General features: G+C 44.3%; 1 protein-coding gene across 1 annotated transcript in view; it reads left to right on the top strand.

Annotated features, from left to right (window-relative positions):
• The first annotated feature begins 4,689 nt into the window (after positions 1–4,689).
• Positions 4,690–15,335, top strand: part of PLEKHG3 (pleckstrin homology and RhoGEF domain containing G3) — a 48,520-nt gene continuing 37,874 nt past the window's right edge. Inside the window, exon 1 of the mRNA XM_033159535.1 lies at positions 4,690–4,935. The gene's annotated coding sequence lies outside the window, so the exon portion shown is untranslated. The remainder of the gene's footprint in view (positions 4,936–15,335) is intronic.

The raw sequence follows: 15,335 nt of genomic DNA, 5'->3' as shown, positions 1-15,335 counted from the left end.
AACAATACTTCCTTTCAGGCAGAAGAGCTGCATGAACAGCTCTTAGGCGGCTGTGGCTGTACAATGCACCCTGTCTTCCTATGCAGAATGGCAGCATTATTGTGCCAGTCAGGTGGCTGACGAAGGCCTGCTTCTGGGAACGTAGGCACTAGCTAGAACAGGCCCTGGGCTGGAACAGAGACACAATGGTGGACCAGGACAGCTTCTAAGTGGACCCACCTGTATTTCACATACTGTATCCTCAGGGAGAGGCAAAGGCAACCTTCCCACTGCCTATCTCTGTACCTGACCAACCCTTTATAGTTCCATGCTCCTCAAGGCCTGACTATCCATTGGACTAATGGGATATTTAGGAAATCAGGTCTACAAGGGAAGCTGAGCTGCCAATGGCACACAGAGTTTGCCCTACAGCATTTCAGCCTTATCTCTCAGACAACCGTTCTGCTGGTCCTGATGAATGGGCAGAAGCAGATAGGGTTAGAAACTGAGATATGGAAGCTAGGAGCTAAATGGCACATTAAACTTAGGTTATGGGCGCAACAGTGGAATGTCTAGGCTCACTTTTTTATAACAAGAATACAAATCTGGAAATGAATGAACTGCAGCTAAAATATTACGTTCATTTTTCATATGGCCTAGTCCTTCCCCTGTCCAACCCCCTAAAGTTCTTAAGAGGGTCTCTTCCCCAGTCTTCAGAGTTGCTGGAAGTGGGGAGGCAGAAAAAGGTCCTTGTTTCCTTCCACTCTGCAGTTTTAATCTGAAATCTTAGATGCAGTACTAAGAAATTCCCTGCTGCAAAATGTACCTAGAACAATGGGAGTTTAGAACACTGCATGCATGATGGCTGCAGGAGATACCTTCCAACTGAAAGTTACCTTCAGAGATGCAGAATCTGAAACAGCAGGGGTTTGCATTGCCTCTTTAACTTCAAGTCCTCCCCCCCCAGTCTCTCCCCCCCCCCGCTGTTTCCTTCTGGGTGGTATTGGGTGGATGGGGGAGATTATGGTGTATCTGGGGCTGTCTCCTCCTGCCCCCCCCCTGCCTAGTGAGAGGGGATGCTCGCTTATGAATCAGGGTTCCCACTCTTGAAAGTTCCCTGTCACTGCCCAGTCCTATGCATGTGTATTCAAGGAGGCTTATACTCAGGTAACGGGGTACCCTCGCCTACTAACTTTTTGCTTGTTATGTACCTATTTATGTGAGCTTTTAGCTTTCCTCTAAGGAGCTCATGGTTCTTCCACTCCCCAATTTATCCTCACAACAACTCTGTGAGGGAGGCTAGGCTGAGCAACAGTGACTGGCCTGGGGATCTTCATGGCTGAGTGAAGATTTTAATCTTTTTCTCACAGGTCCTACCTAATATCTTTCCATCTTAGTCCACAACTCCATATTCTCAAAAAGAAGCTGTAGAAATGAACAAGCTAGTGGGGTGGGTGGGGCAGATATACTATTTCCCCCGAGGGGCATATTTCATTTTTTGCTGTGTAATTAGAATCTTATACGCCTGTTAACACATTGTTAAACACCACCCCCAAACTTCACAGCAGTGTGAGATTCCAGGGAGTTCCAGGCACGTTTTACCCTGGGTTTGTGTTTCCTTTTTGGACAATGAGGCACAGAAGAGACTGTGGTGTCTTTATGATATACAACCTGAGCCTATGATGGAAGGGTGCACAGTATTACACCCCCAGAGGTTATTGCTTCTATCCTAGGTGCAGCCCTGGATTCTAAAGGATGCCAGCCATCAGGTTCTCTGTCTCTAATCTCTTGCTTTACTCCTACATTTTATCACTCCTAACCCTGCACTAGGCAGCCGTCTATATAGTGGGGTGGGAGAGCCCCCCTCCATATCATAGAACGGTAGAGTTGGAAGGGACCCCAAGGGTCATATAGGCCACCTCCTGCAAAGTTGACCATAAAAATATACAGTGGTGCCTCGCTAGACGAAAATAATTCGTTCTGCGAGTGCTGTCGTATAGCGAATTTTTCGTCTTGCGAAGCACCAACGAGAGAATAGCGGTTTGACGAAAAAAAGAAAAAAAAATCGGAAATTTTTTCGTCTTGCGAGGCAAGCCCATTGAAAAATTCGTCTTGCGAGACAGCCTTCCGCTAGCGAATGCCTTTCGTCTAGCGAGTTTTTCGTCTAGCGAGGCATTCGTCTAGCGGGGTACCACTGTATTGACATTATTCTCAGCTCTCCCACCCCACTAATATTGCTTCTCTGTTGCATTGCTGTATAAAGATTGTAACGATTTCCCTCCAACTCACATCAAGCAAAAACTGATAATCTGAACTATGCTACTGGCATTTTTTTTCTAGTTAACCCAGAGCTTTGCTTATGGCTTTCTTGATGGGTCATCACCCTGTCTTTGTTTGTTTAATGACTCAGCCATTATCAGACTGGCCTGGACAAGGGAAGATGAGTCCAGCTATTAAGAGTGTGTCTACCAGTTTAACTCTCCAAACACTGATTGCATTCTAACACTTACTAAATCCAGAAATTATGGGTGTCTGACACCCACAATGCTGCAACTTGCACCTGGTTGGTTGTATTTTGGGTCATGTTTTGGGTATCTGGAAGATATATCTGCCATCCTGGCATATTTGCCATTACATTTAGGTAGTTTGCAGCTCTGTAGATTACAGCTTGTTGCATGCGCATGAAAACTCAGTCAAGCTTTAAAAAAGGCATCAAGCATCCTATTTTGGCTCAAATAATTCCACATGCAATCATATAGTGTCATTGTGCATACCCAGGCTTCTTTTTATTTCCTAAAATATTGCACGTATATATTGTACTACATGAATTATTTTCACATTTTTATTCTCCTACTTTTGTATACACATCCTAGCATGCTTGATCAGATCATTGCACATCTAAATAAGCATTATTTGTCCAACAGCAACCAACCAAATGCCTCTGGAAGTCGACCAGCAGGGCATAAAATTGATGGGCATCCCCATGCAGTATGAAGAGATATACTGTCTCTATGCATGGTTCTATTTAGCTATAATGACTAATATCTGTGGATACACAGTTACAGGTGGGTAGCCGTGTTGGTCTGCCATAGTCGAAACAAAATAGAAAATTCTTTCCAGTAGCACCTTACAGACCAACTAAGTTTGTTCTTGGTATGAGCTTTCGTGTGCATTATAAGTCCATTATCCATTATAAGCATTGGTTATAGGTTTAGTTTTCTGTTTCTTCCATAGTTGTGGAGTTCATTGTTTGACAGACATTGCATCTATGAGTTTTGTGCCAAACACAACAAAAGATGGATGTGAATGAGTGAAGTGGCAACTGGCAGCTGTAATTAAAATAAATACAGTACTACAAGATGAAACAAAATTTAAAAAAATCCTTCCAGTAGCACCTTAGAGACCAACTAAGTTTGTTATTGGTATGAGCTTTTGTGAATTTTGTTTCGACTTTTTGAGAATTTTGTTTCGACTACGGCAGACCAACATGGCTACCTACCTGTAACTACTACAAGATGAATAGTCTGGTCTTCTATTGAAGTGGTTAACTCAGCACTCTCAGCTGAAATTGTATAAATGGTCAAATAATAAGTGACAGACTTTCCAAAGCAGTTTCCTTTGTCTATGTGACATTAGTGTGTTGAAACATAATATTTTCCAGCCCAATCCTAAGCATGCTTGGCTGGAAAAAGTCCCACTGATTCTAATGGGATTTACTTTATAATCCTGTTTCCTTTTTATTTTTAAATGAAGAATTATTTAAAAACATACTTTATTCAAGTGAATGTACAGACAGAGTCTATATCCAGCCACAGACCTAGAACATAACATACAGATCAGGCATAAGGTCAAGCACATTATTATCCTTACTCCAAGTCCTGCCCATCTACTGTGTTGCCATTATTGACAGCAACGAATCTTGTAGCACAGTGAAGTCTGACAAATTTCTTTTAGCACCAGCTTTTACAGACAATTGTTCATTGGACGAAGTCTCTTGCAGCAAAAACAAGGATTTTTCTAGCCACCTAAAAGGCTAAGAAATTTATTACAGCATATGCTTTCAAAGACTCCCACCCATTGAACCAGATACAGTACATGAAATGCTATATATGTACAACATGATTTGAAGGGGGGGTAATTATACACCGTGAGTTTAGAGTGAAAGCAAATGCAGAAGAGTGCAATCATGTAATTAGCTGTGGTAACTCACAAAACAATTGTTGACAACACAGGCCTCTTGTAATTGGTAAGCCAATTACCTACCTGTAACTACCTACCTGTAACTCCAATTAACCCATATAATGGTTAAAAATTCGTAGTCTGGATTCAGTCCACAAATTATAACATTTGATATATGGTTCGTTACGGTAGTTCACTACATCCCGGCAGTTTCTGTACTACAGTTATACTAACGGAAGCATGGCCCAATATAAAAACATCACCACTTTGTTCCCCTTTTTTGGTGTGATCTCCAAGTCCGATACCGGCAGGGTCAGACCAGGGGAATGTCTCCCCACCACCACCTTGTCCTAAATCTGGCATGGGGAGGAGGGCAAGGGAAAGGCAGGCGGGAGTTTCGGGGCGGTGCCATTGCCCCGAGCTATAGCTCGGCAACTGCGACTTGCTCCGCCCGGCCTAGTGGCGCGCCCTCCCCGGCAGAGGAGAAACTGCGCGTGGCGGCAGCAGCCCAGGTAGCTCTGGGTTAATAATTACTAGGAAGAGGGAAGAGCCGCTTCGCTTCCTCCGACCGCGGCCCCTCCTTGCGGCTCCGGAGTCTCCACCTACCGGGAGCGTTGGTGACCCGCCCGCTCTTTCTTTCCCCCTTCCCTAAAAGCGTCCTTCGGCGAGGAGCTTCCTGCCTAGCCAGCTCTAATCTCAGCGTAGTCTTTCGTCGCGTGGATCTCGAACTGCTGAGCGCCGGATTCGGAGCGGTTTGCACGGCTTTACGGAACCCAGGTCAGTTAATATATATATATAAAATCGGGTGGCTAAACTATTTGAGGATTTTTTTTGGAGTATGTGTGTGTGTGTGGGGGGGGAGAATCGCTGTCTGCATTAAGTGGTTCTGGATCCAAACCCCTATGAGACGGGGGTTCTCGAGTCTCTCTCTTGCACTGGAGACAGGATTAAGGACCATGTGCATGCTCCGGACTGGGATTTGGCGACTCTCCTTCAGTCCCTTGTCTCTCGCTCCCCGTTTCCCTTGACACAGCCCCGTCCCCGGACGGGTGGGCTCATCCGGGCGCAGGTGCCTCCCTGCCGTCGGGGTTCCCACCTCGCCGGGGATTATTCGGAATCGCTTATCCTCTAAAAAGCTTTGCCCGCCCACGCGGAAATTGTCTTGTGCTGCTACATATAATCGCGCGCTTCCCGAGTTGTTAAGGGAGGCGTGGACCTACATTTGCTGCTCTCGCACGGCCGTCTGTAAATAAGAGTTATTTCTTTCTCTCACACACCCACACCCGGGAATTTTGTAGACGGCTCTTGGGATCCTGCTGAGCCCAGGAAACGCGCGCGCGGGCGCAGTTGCGCCTTTCTTGATGCGCCTTTTGAGTTAGGCAAGTGCGTATCCATCCTCCTCCCTAAAGTACCACTGAAGGAAATCGCGGATGTTTGCTTTTTCCCTTAAGATCCCTTGAGGCACGATAGTTTTCCATCCCATACGTGCCTGGCTCAGAAGTAAGACCTGTTGAGCTCCGACAGTTTACTTACAGGAAAGCAGTTAGGGAAAGATTGCCGTTTAAATCGCTTTTAGTTACTCTTCGGTTGCACAACTGAGGTGAATTTTCCGACCCCTCCAAGCGAATTCTCATGGGTGGAATAGTGAACTGGAAAGGCGGGATTGGAGAATCTGAGGAATTTTGGAGCAATTCGCCAGAAATAATGTGGCCTAATGGTGTGTATGTGTGTGTCCTCAGCCACCGGGAGTGGTGAGTTTTTAACCGCAAATGGGAAATAATTGGGTTTGAGGCTTAAACTGTGTGTGTGCCCCTCTCTAGGGGAAACCTGATGGCCTGTGTGAGCCTGAAGATAGCGGGTAATGGGAATAGCTTGGGAATAGGAGGGAATTCGAGGCTGCCAGTGACCCCAGGGGGCTATTAGAGCGAAAACTGTAGCTCTCCATCTCCTGCTGTTCAGGAATGTTGTTATGTCAGGAGATCAGTGCAGACATGTGCATATAATCGTTTCCCTAAAACACACTGGCCTGTTGTCTCACCCCTCACCTGACTCCCTCCTGCCCCTCCTCTGTGGGGTGTGTGTGTATGTTTGTGTCTGTGTGTCTGCTTGCTTAGGTTGGGCAACTCCCATTGTAAATTATTTAAGTCAGGCTTTTCAGAAATTTTTAAGCATGATTGTGTAGTAGCAGGTGGGGAGCCTGTAGCCCAGCAGCATATATAGGGCCATAACTCTCACCAGTTGTCACCAGCATGGCTTGATGGTGAGGGATGATGGGAGCTGGAGTCCAACAGGATATGGAGGGCTGCAGGTTCCCTACCCCTGTTGTATAATAGAGGTGGGGGGACAGCCTCTCAGTACTGGGAGATTTTTGAGGACCTATACATAGGGAAAGCAGTATCTATCACTGAACCAATAGAGCAGTGTTTTTCAACCACTGTTCCACGGCACACTAGTGTGCCGTGAGATGTTGCCTGGTGTGCTGTGGGAAAAATTGAAAAATTACTTTATATATAGTCAATATAGGCACAGAGTTAAATTTTTTAACATTTTCTAATGGTGGTGCGCCTCGTGATTTTTTTCATTAAACAAGTGTGCCTTTGCCCAAAAAAGGTTGAAAAACACTGCAATAGAGGTCTGTGTGGTTTTTGAGTTCTTCCTTACACATAGTCTAATAAGAGAAGTCCTTTTTGCCTTTATTCTCTGAGACTGACATCTCAAATACTGTGGGGTTTTTTATAGTGTTTCATTGAAATAATTTGGGTGCCTGATTGTGCCCTTGTGGGTAGTAGTACACTGGTACCTCTGGTTACGTACTTAATTCGTTCGGAGGTCCGTTCTTAAGCTGAAACTGTTCTTAACCTGAAGCACCACTTTAGCTAATGGGACCTCCCACTGCCTCTGCGCTGCCAGAGCACAATTTCTGTTCTTATCCTGTCCTGAAGCAAAGTTCTTAACCTGAAGCGTTATTTCTGGGTTGGCGGAGTATGTAACCTGAAGCGTATGTAACCCGAGGTACCACTGTATGCAGATTCTTCCTTTAGGTTCTGTTCATGTGGGCTTCTCTTCCTGCTTTGCCCTTGTTATCATTATCGTTATTGCTCCTTTTATACCCTGCCCTTCCTCCTGAAGCAGCCATGTTGGCTGAGGCAGCAATGATAAAAAAAATTCTAAAAATAGTTTAAAATATTATCTCAATTGGTTGTCTCATTGTTGCAACAAAACATTATTTCAAAATGTGAGAAAGTATTAAGAAAACCCTCCATGTGTTTTTTTTTAACCACTTGTGGTCTACGGGACTGAGAGGTCCTGCTTTTAGGTGCAGTTGTTTTAAAATGTGTTGATTGTCAACCAACCCATTAACATCATGTACTCAATGTGTGAATTTCAACCTTGGAGGTTTTTGAGTTGCGTAAATGCACTGAGAATGCTAAAACTGGGGGGAGGGAAGTAATGCAATGAATGTAAACACATGCATGTGGAAGTAAGTCCTACTTCAAAGGCTCAAAGGAAAACTATGTATTCTGAAATATCACATGGTACATCACTATTTGGGCCATGTCATTTCAGGCTGCAGATAAGGGGATAATTTGTTTAAATGCTCTCCCATTGAAAGCACCTTCCTGTGTGTCTAAAGCTAGCATAATGTGGATTCTCAACTGGCAGGGCATTCTTGGACATTTATAGCTTGGCTCTTAACTTCAAGCTTCCATCCAGTATGTTTAGTCATAGGAATTGGTTATTATTATCCAAATAATAAGAGGCAACCCAAAATTCTTGTTTCACTGGTATTATTGCAACGCTGTGGCCCAGGCCTACTTTACACTTGCCTTTTCACAGATATGCTGTTGTAACAGATAAGGAGCCGGTAAATTCATGTTTAGTAGATGTGTCTCCAGCAGGGAAGGCCTTTCCCAGCTTGTGGTGCTTATTGAAGTGCATATTATTGACATGCACTGTGCAAACTGTCACACAGCCACAGAGGCATTCTGCCACACAGTACAGCTTCAGTCAGGTTTATGTCAAGCACTGAAAATTCAAAGTATCCCAGGCTCCTTTTGCACATTCCTGGAGAGATGTGGTTGCCTTGGTTGTTCACAATAATGATAAAAAACTTCTGCCCACATCATTGGGTTTTCTTGTTGAAACAGGGCAGAACTTGTCCCTGATAACCCAGCCTGAGAAAGGTAATGACAGAGGATGTCATTATGTGCTTGGCCATGTTGACTGATAAACCATAATTTGCCTTTGTTTCGCAACGGCTATATTTGTAATGGTGGTAAATGGCAGTAGGCTGTTTTGATGTAACATGGTGCAGCAGCAAGGGTATTGGGTTCGGATGTGAATAGAAAACATAATATTCAGATCCCGAATGAACTAACCAAGTCACATACCCATAAGAGAGCAATCCAATACACAATAAGCTGCTCTAAAGCATGCTGGTGTAAGTGAAGACAGAGAAAAGTTACCGGTGCATCAGATTGAAACAGTTCAGCACTGCAGTGAGGCAGAGGGGAAACAAGCTTTTAAAATAGTGCTTGAACTACAGCACCCTTTTTAGCTTTACCAGGTACATCACATTACCAAGTCATGTGACTGATCTGAACAGGCTTAGGATCCAGCCTAATTTTCCCCTTTATGGTTCTGCCCATGTTCTGCCCACAGAACACCCCTTTTTCAGAGCATAATGCCAGATTAAATTCCACTGGGCCAGCTGGGCCCTGGCTGAGATGAGATGGGGGAGATATAGCTGAGAATGAGGAAGTTAAGCTGGTGTAGCCTGGCTATGTTCGGAACTTCCTTGCACAGCCGGATATCCACTGGATCCCCACCTGCTCATCTTGCTATGGGATTTCTTCCTAAATGACTAGAATATAATATATGTATATTCAACCTTTTCAGACCCAGAACCCACTTTCAACCCAAATTTTCATTTCTTGATCTTTTACCATATATTTGCAACCCACCTTGGTTCAGGTAGCGACCCACTAATGGGTCCCAACCCATCAGTTGAAGAGCAAGTGATGTGCTATTCATACATATAGCAGCCAATAAACAATAAGAGATGTTGCTGATTCCAAATAGTTGAGGATGGTTAAAGTAAAAAGTTACTGTGAAGAGCTCCAAAGGGATGTCTCCTAAATTAGGGGTTGTCCACACTTTTCTGCTTGTCCCGCTGCTTTCCCCTGGGAAAACCTGCTGTTTACCACTGAATCGGAGCAAATGTCCATCCATTGACGTCGGCAGATGGATGTTTGTTCCAATTCAGTGGTTGTTGTTGTTGTTCCATCGTTTAGTTGTGTCCGACTCTCCATGACCCCATGGACCAGAGCACGCCAGGCACTCCTGTCTTCCACTGCCTCCCGCAGTTTGGTCAGACTCATGTTGGTAGCTTCGAGAACACTGTCCAGCCATCTCGTCCTCTGTCATCCCCTTCTCCTTGTGCCCTCCATCTTTTCCAGGTAGTCTTCTCTTCTCATGAGGTGGCCAAAGTATTGGAGCCTCAGCTTCAGGATCTGTCATTCCAGTGAGCACTCAAATTCAGTGGTAGTAGTGGGTTTTTCTGGGGAAAGCAATTGGATAAATGAAAGGCCGTTTGGACCCATGCCTAGAAAGCATGGGGCAAGTGAAAGTGTGGATGAACCCTTGGTGGAATGGGCAGTAAAATGGCCAATGGAATTTAGTGTAAACAAGTGCAAAATGATGCACACTGGGGCAATAATAATAATAATAATAATAATAATAATAATATATGCTCATGGGGTCTGGACTGGGGGTGACTGATCAGGAATGAGAACTTAGGCAGGTAGTGGACTGCTCAGTGAAGATGTCGATCCCATGTGCGGCAGTTGTGTAAATTATAAATCCCATGGTGGGGATCATTAGAAAAGGAACTGAAAATAAAACTGCCAACATCCTAATGCCATTATACAAATCCATGGTGCATCTGCCTTTGGAATACATTGGTACCTTGGGTTACAGATGCTTCAGGTTATAGACGCTTCAGGTTACAGACTCCGCTAACCCAGAAATAGTACCTTAGGTTAAGAACTTTGCTTCAGGATAAGAACAGAAATTGTGCGGCGGCGGCGCGGCGGCAGCGGGAGGCCCCATTAGCTAAAGTCGTACTTCAGGTTAAGAACAGTTTCAGGTTAGGAACGGACCTCCGGAACGAATTAAGTTCTTAACCCGAGGTACCACTGTATTTGCCTCTTTGCCTCACCTCGGAAAGGATATTATAGAGCTGGAAAAGCGTTCCGAAAGGGGCAACCAAAATGATCAAGGAGACAGAGCAAGTCCCCCATGAGGAAAGGCTACAACATATGGAGCTTTTCAGTTTTGAGGAAAGGCAAGTAAAATTACGCATCTTGTGGAGAATGTGGCCCGAGGAAGCTTTTCTTGCTCTCTCATAATACCGCAACTCATGGACATCCAGTGAAGCCGTATGTTGGAAGATTCAGGACAGCCCCCCCCCCCAAGTACTTCTTCCCACACTCATAGATAACTATGGAATTTGTTCTCACAGGAAGCAATGATGGCTACCAACTTGGATGGCTTTAGAAGAGAGAGAAATTCATGAAGGATAAGGCTACCAGTGGCTACTAGCCACATTGTTTACTGTTGGAGGCAGCATGCCCCTGAATTCCAGTTGCTTGGATTCATGAGGATGCGGTTGTGCTCAGATTCTGCTTTCAGGCTTCCCCTAGGCATCTGGTTGGCCACTGTGATGCTGAACCAGATTGGCCTTTGCCCTGAACTAGCAGGCCCTTGTGCTCTTACATTAATAGCTGTGCTGTATTTCCTTGCAAGGTCCTTCTTGAATACAAAGGAGAACGCCTAGGTTAACAAAGGTGTGTTTGACAATGTAGAATCTCCTAGTTAAATGTATTTTCTCTCTCTCAGTGAGCAGCTCATGAAAGTCCCTGGACTTTTCAAGAGACACAGATCTTCTTTCTCCTTCCCAGGTTGTAGATTCAGCTCTCAACGCAATGCAATTGGCTTTTGTGTACAAATGCAGTACGGAATCCCTTCCATTATATGGTTTATAAACCCTTTTTCTTCTTCCACAGTGTGATTTGCATAGGCAAACACAGTACGAGCACCGAATCTCCAAGAATGAACTGGATTCAGAAATGTTAACTTGGCAAAAACAGTAACTCCCGATGCAGCTAGCTAGTAGGAGTGTGTGTGTGTGCTTGTGCATATGTAAGTGTGTGTGTAGGGGAGCTGGCTCTGGAATTCCAGACAGGCTGGTGGCGGCGGCTGCTACAGCTGCAGGAATGACATTTTGGCCTCTGCTGCCCTTTAATTTCAAACTCTCTGCTCCATCATATTTTTCTATTCAGCTCCTTATCCCCTCCTCACCCCATTCCCTTCCCTCCCTCATTCATGGGTACTGAGGAGTCAGAATGGAAGAATGAGCTCTATGAAACCACCTTAGGCAGTGCTGTTTTTCAGAACTTCTTATGCAATAATGTGATTTGATACTTGGGGGGCCCCTTCCCCCACAACTCTCATTTGGTACAACATGGCCTGAGCTGTGTGCTGTTGCTTATGCCGTGGTAAACTGAGATATAGTGGGCCATGCTATTATTGACCATTATTTTATTTTAGATTTTATTAATTATCTGTTACAGAATTAGTGACAAAGCCTTCACAAACCAATTATTATAATTTGCAAACCTAAATAATAAAACATGACAAGACTAACAAAGAGCAGGTCACGAGTGGGGGGCGGGAATGCAAAACACGAGCCTTCTTTTTATTTTAATTCCTTGGTTCTTTGCAAAGTCACAAAGAAGTAACAGGCAAGAAGTGAAAGGTGTCTGCTGAAGAATGATTGTGGGCAGTGCTAGAAGTTAATGAGCTATCTGGACTTTCATCCATGCCCTGAACAGTGGAAATCAGTTGCAGCCATAAGCACTAGAAATGAACGTACATCTGAAAAGAGAGATCCTGAAAACTGTGTGATATTCTCTCTCTCTGTTGCAACACACAAGCATATAGTATATGTTTAGCCCAGAGATGAGCCAGAACAATGCAAGGAGGAAGAGATGGTTAATGGGCAATGATAATATGATGGATAATGAAGACAATTTCTGAGGTTGGAGGTAATCCCTGGTGTGACTGTTGTAATCCTGCCCTCAAGTGTAGGATGCGGTAGGAGGGGCAGATCCTTAGTCTCTTAGTACTGTATTGATCATACAATTTGCCTTTCTTGCCCAGCTGCGCAGTTATGAATTGGACACTTCCCTTCCTTTATTCCTAGTGTTCATCCACTGCAGATGGGAATGGGCCTCCACTGTGAGACCGCTCTGGGGATCTTCACACAGAGTCTTTGGGTGACTCCTGATGAGCTCATTTGGCTTTTGCAAGCAGCTGCCTCACAAAAATACCAGCTGTGCCATTAAAAGAGCCTAGCAGACAAGCCTCATTGAATCAACAGTCACACCCAGTGCATTACCAGTCTGCAAGCGTGAGCATGCTCCCATTACTACGCTGCTTTGCACAGAAACATCCACAGTCCCCAACACACACACACACTCATACACACATAGACGTAGGTTGTTCGTAACACACTGCGGAGACCTGACAATTGCACAGCTTGTCTCCAACAGTAATAGGTAAAGCGGAAGGTGTGTTGTGTTTGCTTTTAATTAGGGAGGCATTTACCGTGCATGAGAATTTAAGAGCCAAATTATTTCATGATAAAATGGGTGATCTTGAAAGTGAGATCTAGTGTTATTATCTTTCCCTGACAGGTATGGGATGATAGATGTGTTAAACGGACTGACAACCAGATCGCAAACAAGTCAAGCTGGTAGACTTGGATTTAGCACTGCTTAATCCTAATACAGTATTTTGAATATACTTGTTTGTTGATAGAATTGTTCAAGGCATTGCACTCCTTGGGCTAGTCACACTTCTCTGAAGTCTCTCAGCCCCACTCACCTCACAAAGTGTTTGTTGTGGGGGAGGAAGGGAAAGGAGAATGTTAGCCGCTTTGAGACTCCTTCGGGTAGTGAAAAGCGGGATATCAAATCCAAACTCTTTTTCTTCTTCTCTTCTCCCCAACCCAAACTGGGGATCCTAGGCCCAGAAGTGCCCCCGCTATGTAAAAAATGAGGATGTGCAGACTTGCACTGGGCACAGATTGTATAAAACTGCTGACTGCAAGTATGGTGTTGAACAATATACAAATAGCTTAGAACATTCTAACAAAGCCTTTTACAAGTTGTGGCAATGAAGTTCAGTGATGATTAAAATTAAGCTAGACTTGTCCAAGGGTCCAAAAGGGTAGCATCAGAGTTCTGTTGACCTGCTTCTTGAGAACACCTTTGTGCCATTCATAATTTTTTCCATTGTTATGTAACTGAAGAGGTAGATTGGAGATGATGCATTCAAACAGGGCCATCCTTGATTTTGTACATGTGTCACATATACACAGAACTTGTTTCTTGTAGGTCATAGTAGATCACAGTGCACACAGCAGTAAAAGCTGCAATTTGCTAACAGAGCTAAATGGGCAAAGTACCAAAGTGAGATTTTTCAGAGTTGATTTTAAAAAGAGAGATCCCTTTGAATATACTGGATCTAGAGAAGTCCCCCTGAAAAGGTTACATTCCATGTCTGTTGTGCCTTTGAACACATGTTGTTATGGGCTAATGTTCATATACTGGTCTGACAGATGCAACTTTCACCTCAACTAAGAATTTTTCTGCTTTCTAATTTAAGGGTAGTTTCAGCTCTCAGTCTCTGCAAAATAATTATTATGGATCACTTGTTTGAGACAGGATCTTATGGTTAACAGGTACTAGAGCATCTTGCAGTTCACCTTCCTGCCTTAAGGCGGGAATGCTCACCCTTCCACTCCTTGCATAATCCAGACCATAGTGTGCCACAAGCTTAGTGCCAGGGTGACTGAGGCGTCTTATGTAGATGGTGTAAAATTATCCAGATGCTTCAAGTTAGTGAGCCAAAGCACATACTGCAAGGCCTTCTAGTTAAATGTGATGTGGACTAAAATTCCTTCCAAATAAAATGATAAGATGTTCTTTAGTGTTTCAATAGGTTGTACATTTCTGTAAGTTTCCTCAGTATTTTGGTTGCTAAAGAGAAAAATGTAATCCGGGGCTTCTCCATTCTGCTAATATCCTTTAGGGAGGCATAGCAAAAGCTGAAATTGTTCCATGTGAAGCTCATTCTGCAGGGAAATGGAGAAATCTAGCTCCAAAGGCACTGACCATTCAAATCTTCGAGTGAAATCAGCAACAGAAGCAACAACCCCATCAGACTTCTTTTTTTTTTAAGGTTCTTGTTCAGGGATCTTTGGAAATGCAGTTATCATTTCTGCACAAAGATCTCTTCAGTGGTGCCAGTAGCATTTGACAAAAAGAAAAAAGATTTTCATTGTGGTGCTGGTTTGACTTGGTGTAACATACCAAAGGAGAACAGTGATGCCATCTGTCATTCTTGGCTGAGGTGGGAATAGTAAGGGGGGGGGGCTGGACTAGAGTTTCCGCTGCTCCTTGCCAATAACTCTGATCAAGCTGGTTGTGTCCTGGAAAGGTTGCACACTGCTCTTAAGGGTAAAGTTAGATCTAATCTGGCTGGATGCTTCCGAAGTAGCAGAGAGATTGAAATCTGCAGATTTTGACAGCCTGCTGGGAAAGGAGCAATGGCATTCTCTTCTCATGGGATGGATTTAGATGCGAGGGATCAGAGCTAACTAAAAGGAAGGAATGTGCATGAAGTATACAGATGGATAAGTAGAACCGGTATGCTGCGTAACTTTCCAGCAATCAAGCGGTCTCTGCGGGGGTGTAATCCTGGGTGGGTTGCTAATCTGCTCAGTGTATCTCAAAAGGTCAGGAGGAGCTCAGTGGATGTAGTGTCATGTAGTGTCATTAAAGGTGACATGAAAAGGATTCTAAAAATTCCACAAAGGCATTTATTCTTGGTTGGGCAGCAGTGTCTTAGGAACATAATCGAGGTTTAAGCCCCCATGGTCACAGATCACAACCCACTGATAAAAGCATCTGCTTCAAAAAACCTTGTACCAGCAAAGGGTCTCCCTGCGCTTACAATAAGTCCATGAACCCACACCACTTATCAGCCTTTCTCCTCTCCCCTCCACTCCTGCTCCCTCACACTGGCCCAGTGAAGGATCAGTGGAAATA

This window comes from Lacerta agilis, chromosome 1 (genome assembly GCF_009819535.1).
Source record: "Lacerta agilis isolate rLacAgi1 chromosome 1, rLacAgi1.pri, whole genome shotgun sequence".
Lineage (NCBI taxonomy): Eukaryota > Metazoa > Chordata > Lepidosauria > Squamata > Lacertidae > Lacerta > Lacerta agilis.
This window is presented reverse-complemented; position numbering and strand designations above follow the sequence as displayed.